This window comes from Petaurus breviceps, unplaced genomic scaffold, assembly GCF_028583685.1.
Source record: "Petaurus breviceps papuanus isolate PSGF00001 unplaced genomic scaffold, PetGlider_PUasm1.0 125, whole genome shotgun sequence".
NCBI lineage: Eukaryota > Metazoa > Chordata > Mammalia > Diprotodontia > Petauridae > Petaurus > Petaurus breviceps.
The window spans coordinates 2,110,060-2,117,984 of NW_027185653.1; positions in this window are offsets into that span (position 1 = coordinate 2,110,060).

A 7,925-nucleotide genomic window follows, 5' to 3' on the forward strand; every position below is an offset into this window, starting at 1 on the left:
AACCTACCTGAACATACACAGCCAAACTTACTTTATAATCAATAGTGTCTGCAAATAATGGCATAATTAGGTAAATTATGATAGGTGTTTTCATATGGACGAACTAGGTATACATGTTTATGTAGATACAGGTGTGTAAATTTTATGAATTACAGATATAGATGTACAGGTATACATATAGATGATATAGATAGATGATATAGATGTTCATCACTGATATATACATATGTGTGTACACACATGGATACACATATTTATGTGTGCATACTCCCAGAAAGACAGATATTACATATGTCCATGTACATACATAGTAACTAACAGTACATAATATATTAAATAAGTATATGTGATACATATGCAAAATGTGGGGGTAGCCATTTATATATATATGTGTGCACATATACAGAGAGGATAGGAATATAGAGATCTCTATCTATATCCATATTCATATGCATACATATATGTACATCTATGTTTATATACATAAATATACATATATGCATAAATACACAGAATAAATGAAGACTTTATCTTCTTAATCTTGTTATATAATTCTACATTCACATTAATGATGAAAAATTGAGCTAGCTAGTATTGTATGATATTGAGTTATTTTGGATAGATGTGCCAATAAGTTGAGTATTTCAAAACTATATCATGTCTTTGTATGGATAGTGATGTATCCTGAATTAAACACAGTTTAATCAATTTAATATTTTAACTACTTTCACACATTTTCAGTAATTATGGAGAGAAATGATAGAGGCTAGTTCCACATAAAAAGTAAATGTCACACAGTTTTCCCCTCTACCATGTTTCCCTACTCCCATCCCAAAGACCTTCTTTCATGCAGGTAAAGTAATTATAAAAAAGACACAGTTATATAGAAGTGATTTGTCCATATATTTTAACTAAAATCAAACAATTTTTAAATAATAAATTTTCAATTGAATTCTTTAAATAGATGACACTGAGGCAGCCAAGGGGATGTTTGAATTCTGGCAGCAAAGAGGAGGAATCAAGGAGAAAATATGAAGCACCTTAAATGTGGATTTCTTCTTGAACTCTCATAAGCAGGCACTCAGAATAGTGTCTTGTTTCATTAGGGTTATTGCAAGTGTAATTGGGATATACAGAATGTGTACAGATAGTTACTGACTGCTTCCAACCATCACCCACTTGTGGCTTAGCTTTTGGAAAGGGTAGAAATGATTAAGTCTCTGATTGCCTTTTGCTATCAACGATTCCTCAAATCTTGAGTGATCCTTAAACTGTTTCACTCCAGAGGCAGGAAAGTGATCTTCTACCATAGGAAAACCAGTTGAATCTCTGGATTCTACTCTTCCATGTAGCAAAAGTAGTGTGCTATTTACTCTGCTAGAAAAAACTTGTGCCTGGGCCCCACATACCTTTTCCCCCTTGTGTTTCCCTTCCTAGGTACATTATTAAATATTATTCTCAAGATGGATGTCTAAGCCTTGGGGTAATCTAAGTTTGAGAAGTCTGCAGGTTCAAGGTTTAATAAGTAGAACTGGCAACAAAGGGAGTCTCTGCAATGGAAAAGTCAATTACCAAAACAATTGTACTTGCCATGCTAGGTGACAACACAGCTAGAAGCTGAAAAGGAGTTTATCACCTTACAGACTTTGGACCAAAAACAAGCAGGGAGCATCTGTTTATGTTTTGAAGGCTACTCATTGTATAGGAATCTATTACACACACACACACACACACACACCTGTGTGTATAGTGAGTATATATGATACAAATTGTATATTGTGTATATTGTATATAGACTATATATAGTCATATATTAGAGTAAATTGAGTAAAGTGGTATATCAGAAAAGAAAAGGAAAAGACTTCTTAGTGGGGAAATACACATACAGACATACAAATGTATGAATATATATATAAATACATTTGTCAATATGTTATATAGACAACTCATATTTATGTATAAACTCATATTGCATTATATATATAGCCATATATGTGTGTATATACACATAAATGTATGTATGCATATATTTACAACCAAATATAAACAAAACCTTGCTCAAGAGGTCACAATATCAGAGCTCCCAGTGTTGTAGCCCTTCAATGCCTGAACTGAGCCACGAGAGCAGTATAGACATGTTGCCAATCAAGAACTTACCACATAAATTAGACATAAACACTAACAACAGGAAAGGTACAAACTGAGAATCTTATTCCTAGCAAGGAAGAGCAAAGGTATTTGTATAATTCTCTTCAGGGAATTTGATATATTTTTAGGTTCTATTCTGGAACCAAGTAACAGTAGTGTTACTCTTTGCTGAGTTGTTAAGGAGAATGAAATGTTTCTGATAAGATAAAAAAAGGAAGAATTGCTTCACAGATTAAATTTTTAAGAATCTGAAGATCCAGAAAGGGATTCCTACCTGTGTCAAGAGACTGGAAATTAGAAAAATTTTAAATGATAGATATCAAATTAATATCTCTAGGAAAGTAAGAGTTACAAGATTCTTCCCATATAGTTAGGAACTGAATATTCTGAAGATGAATTGCCTTCTCTTAAAGGGAATGAGGTTGTAAGGCAGAAGGTGCCACCAGGAGAGAAACTATGCAGTTTTAACCAGTAATGGTTAAAAGAGGAGACAAATTGTGGTGGTCAGCAACTACCAAGGGAAACTGAGATTGCCATATAGTGACCTAATGAGAATAAGAAAGAAGCATTCTCTCTCTCTCTCTCTCTCTCTCTCTCTCTCTCTCTCTCTCTCTCTCTCTCTTTCTCTCTCTTTAAAGCAATTGGGGTTAAGTAACTTGCTCAAGGTTACAAGGCCAGTTATTTCTGGGTCTGGTGCTAAGTATCTGAGCCTGGATTCGATCCCAGGTCATCCCAAATCTGGGGCCAATGCTGTTACTCACTGAGCCACCTGGTGATGGAGAACTGACAGAGACCTGCCAAAATGAATGACCAGTATATATTCTTTTGGTGATTTACATGCTTACAAATGATACTTCCAGATGTACTTTTAATGTATTTATAGGAAATATATATATAGTAATAAATTTAAGAGTTTGTTGACATAGGTGGTATTTATATTATTGCTATTGGTTGAATATAATGACACATAGGAAGTTGAAATTAGAAAATGAACAATGACTTATAAAATGGTATGGCATCTAGATTTCTGGCTCATGGATTAACATATAGGAATGAGGGACTTTTAGCAAATATATATACACTGACCTTGTCCCCTGAATCTTATTTAAAGGATTTAAATGGGTACTAATGGAGCAGCTACATTGTATAGTGGATAGAGTTCAAATTTGGCCTCAAATACACATTAGTTGTGTGAAACAGGGCAAGTCATTCGACCTTCCTTGCTTCAGTTTTCTCATTTGTGAAACAAGCTGCAGGAAATAGTAAACTACTACAATATCTCTTTCAAGAAAACTTCAGTAAGAGAAAGACTCTCTCTGTCTCTCTCCACACACACACACGTATGAATATATATGTACATATACCCACATATTTACATATAATATATCTATACACATAACACATAATAAACACACATGTAGATATAAAGATAGACAATGAACACACATGTGAATATAATTTGCCATGAATATACCACATACATGCACCTATATATATGTGTATAATATGCATGATGTATATGTAATATATGCATACATGTATATTTGTGCATGTACACACATGCAATTATGAGTAAGTTAGTTGCAATAGAGTGTAGCAAGTCAATTCCATGAAGAAGAAAACATGAAAAAAGTATTGGTAACTCACAGGAGATAAAAACCAAAATTAAAGCAAAAACAAAGATATAAATCAAGAATCCTGTGACATTATGTATCTATACACAAATGCTCAAAGCAGAGTAATAAACAATGTGAACCAGAAATTTTCATGCAAGGAGATAAATTCAACCTCATGTTTCCCACAGAAAACTTGGCAGGATGTAAATCATGCCTGGAATATAGCTATCTAAAATTTACATTATTCAGAAAGAATAGAATTGATAAAAATAATTTTGAAGTGGCATTATAGATTTAGAAGATACTCATACATGGAAGTACATGAAAGAGAAATGGGCAACATAATACAGAGCATTTGGGTGAGGATCAGGATAGAGTGAAATACCAGTAACAGGAATAGGAGAGATTACCATAATGCCTCCAACAGATCATGCATTAAGTAGGAGGAATATGCTGAGAATTTCAGGAACAATTTCACAAGACTTTTATAAAAATAACACATTTCTATATTCATATACATGTATGTACATGCCCACCAAAAATATAGATGTAGGTATGGAGATGTAGAGAGTTTGATTCTTCAATACTGCAGGAAGCTGAAAAGGAAGCTGTTATTTTGCCTTTGATTTTGACTAAGGAGGAACAGATAACTTATAAAGCAATAATGGGACCCCTGGGAGAAGCTGAACAATTCCAACTTTGAGTCCATGATAAAGAAGTAGAACAAACATTAATTTAGTCCTATTTGGGGAGACTAGATGTCAAAGAACTTGGAATAGAAAGCAGTTTGATAAGAAATGACAGATAAATGACAGAATTAGTAACTTTTTTTTGCTTTTATTTTCTCTACCAAAAGACCATGAGTGTTACACTAGGAAGGGTAGAGCAAAACATTGTAAACAGAGAGTTGAAACCAAAAATAACTATGGATTTGGTAAGAAAAAAACCTAGTTGCTCTGAATTAGTTTAAATGGCTATGAAAGCATAAAATGCTTTTCAGCTACTCAAAGAAAAGAAAGATTTGAATACTGAATTGATTAACTGATCTTTAAAAACTCATAGAAACAACTGATTTTATTCATAATTAGACATGTAGAAATGTTATAATTCTCAGAAAAAGGAAGAGAGCAACTATGGGCCAGTAATATTGTCTTTTAATCTTGTCAAAAATTATATGACCTTTGTTGAATTATTGATTTTTAAATAGCATTTTATTTTCCCACTGTTACATGTAAAACTTTTTAGCATTAATTTTTATAAGATTTTCAGTTCCAATTTTTTCTCCCTGTGTTCCTTTCCTCCCCTATTCTCAAAATGATAGGGAGTTTGATATAGTTTATCATATTCTATCATGTAAAAATATTTCCATAGTAGTAACAGTTATGAAAGAAAAAATAGATCAAAAGGGGAATAAAACATAAGAAAGAATAAAGTAAGTGAAAAAATATGCTTCCATCTACATTCAGAGTTCAGAAGTTTTTATCTGGATATGGATAACATTTGCCTTTATGAGTACTTTGTGCTTGTCTTAGATCAATGTGTTGCTGAGAAGAGCTGGGTCATTGATAGTTGATCATCACATGATGTTGCTGACACTGTGTGCAATGTTTTCTGGGTTCTGCTCATTTTATTTTGCATCAGTTCATACATCCAGGTTTTTCAAAAAACTTCCTGTTCACCATTTCTTATTGTACAATAGTATTCCATTACATTCATATACCACAACTTGTTAGTCATTAGTAAATTGATGGCCATCCCCTCAATTTAAATATTTTGCCACCATGCAAATGGCTACCATGAATATTTTGCACATGTAGATTCTTTCACCCTTTTTTAAAAAGATTATTCTTTTGAGATACAACCCTAGTAATGGTATTGTTGGAAGAAAGGATATGCAGCTTGATTGCCCTTTGGGCAAAGTTCCAAATTACTTTCCTGAATTGTTGGATCAGTTCAAGAATCCACCATCAGTGTATTAGTTTTCCAATTTTCCCATATCTTTGCCAGCATTTAGCTTTGGCCTTTTCTGTCACATTAGCCAATCTGATAGATGTGAGATGGTACCTCAGAGTTATTTTAATTTAAATTTATCTAATTAAAAGGGATTTAGAATACATTTTCATATGTCCATAGGTAGCTTTGATTTCTTCATCTAAAAGCTTCCTGTTCAATCATTTGATCATTTATCAGTTGGGGAATAGTTTGTATTCTTGAAAATTTGACTCAATTCTCTATATATTTGAAAAATGAAGCCTTTAGCAGAGACACTTTCTGTAGATTCTTTTCAGGATTTCTCAATTCCTTCTAATATTGTTTGCATTTGTTTGTTTGTAAAAAAAAAACTTTTAGATTTAACAACATCAAAATTTTCTATTAAAGATGTCATAATGGTCTCTATATCTTCATTAGTTAAAAAGAATTCCCTTCCCCCAAGATCTGACGGGTAGATGATTCCTTATTCTGTTGATTTGCTTATGATGTCATCTTTTATATCTAAATCATTCCAAAGGCTTGTCATATCTAACACCTTATCTTTAATCTCTGTTTCTCTCTGCTTCAAACATGTTTCTTGTAAACAATATATGATAGGATTCTGGGTTTAGATCCACTTTGCTATAGGCTTCCATTTTATGGGAGAATTAATCCCATTCACATTATAGTCATAATTACTATCTGTGTATTTCCATCCATTCAATACTTCCTCCTGTCTCTTCTCTCTCTCACCCTTTCCCTCCTCATAAGTGTTTTGCTTCTGTCTTTCACCTCCCCTGATCTTCCCTCTCTTCTGGCAGTCCCCATTCCCCCTTTCCGTTATGTACTCCTGTCCTACTTCCCTTTTTTGCAAGATAGATTTCTATATTCAACTTATTGTGCGTATGATTCCCTCCTTAGCCAGTATTAATTAGAGTAAGTTTCAAGTGATGTCCATTGCCACTCTTTCATCTTCCACTTCCACTCCTCCTCCATGCTGGAGGTCTTTCTTACCTCTTCATATGAGATAATTTACCCCATTCTACCTCTCCCTTATTTCTGCATCCAGTGTACTCCTTTTTCTCCACCCATAATTTTATTTAACATCATTCCCTCAGTCACCTTAACCCATAGCCTATTTCTATGTATATTCCTTCCAGTTGTACTATAAGTGATACAATTCTTAATAATTATAAGTAATTTCTTCATATGTGGAGATATAAAGAGTTTAGCTCTATGAATCCCTAATGTTTTCCTCCTTTTACCTGGTTATACTTCTCTTGTGTCTTGATACTGGAGGTAAAACTTTTGGTATAGTTCTGGCCTTCTCCTTATGAAAGCTCGAAGTTCTACTTATTAATTGAATGCTGTTTTTCCTATATTGATGAATTATGCTTAAATTTGCCAGATAAATAATTCTTGATTGTAGTCCTAGCTCCTTTGCCTTCCTGAATCCCATGATCACTGGTTCTTTAAGGTTACAACTGCCAAGTCCTACGTAACCGTGTTTGTGCTAAATATTTGAATTGTTTCTTTTTAGTCACATGTAATATTTTTCCTTGACCTGATAGTTCTAAAATTTTAATATAATATTCCTTTGATTTATTTTTTAGAATCTCTTTCATGAGGTGATTTGTGGATTATTTCAGTGCTTATTTTGCTCTTCAGATCCAAGATATCCGAGAAGTTTTTTTTGATATTTTCTTCCAAGATGGTGTCCTACTTTTGATAATTGCTTTTCAATTGTTCCAATGGTTATGATATAGTATTTCCTGTATCTGTTTTCCAGATCAGTTATTTTCCCATGAATTATTTTAAATTTTCTTCCATTTTTTTCATTCTTTTGAATTTGTTTGATTGATCCTTGAGGTCTCATAATCATTAGTTTCCACCTACTGAATTTTAACTTTTATCATGTTGTTTTCCTCAATTAGCATATGCATTTTATTTTCCATTTGACCAATTGCACTCTTTAAGGAGTTGTTTTCTTCAGTAGATTTTTCTATCTCCTTTTCCATTTGGCAAATTCTACTTTGTAAACAGTTTTCAGATCTATTGACTTTGGTTTCCTGTACAGTTCTCATCCATCATTCTTATTTCTTTTCCCAATTTCTCTTCTACCTCTCATACATAAACAAGTGTGTGTGTGTGTGTGTGTGTGTGTGTGTGTGTGTGTGTGTGTGTGTGTGT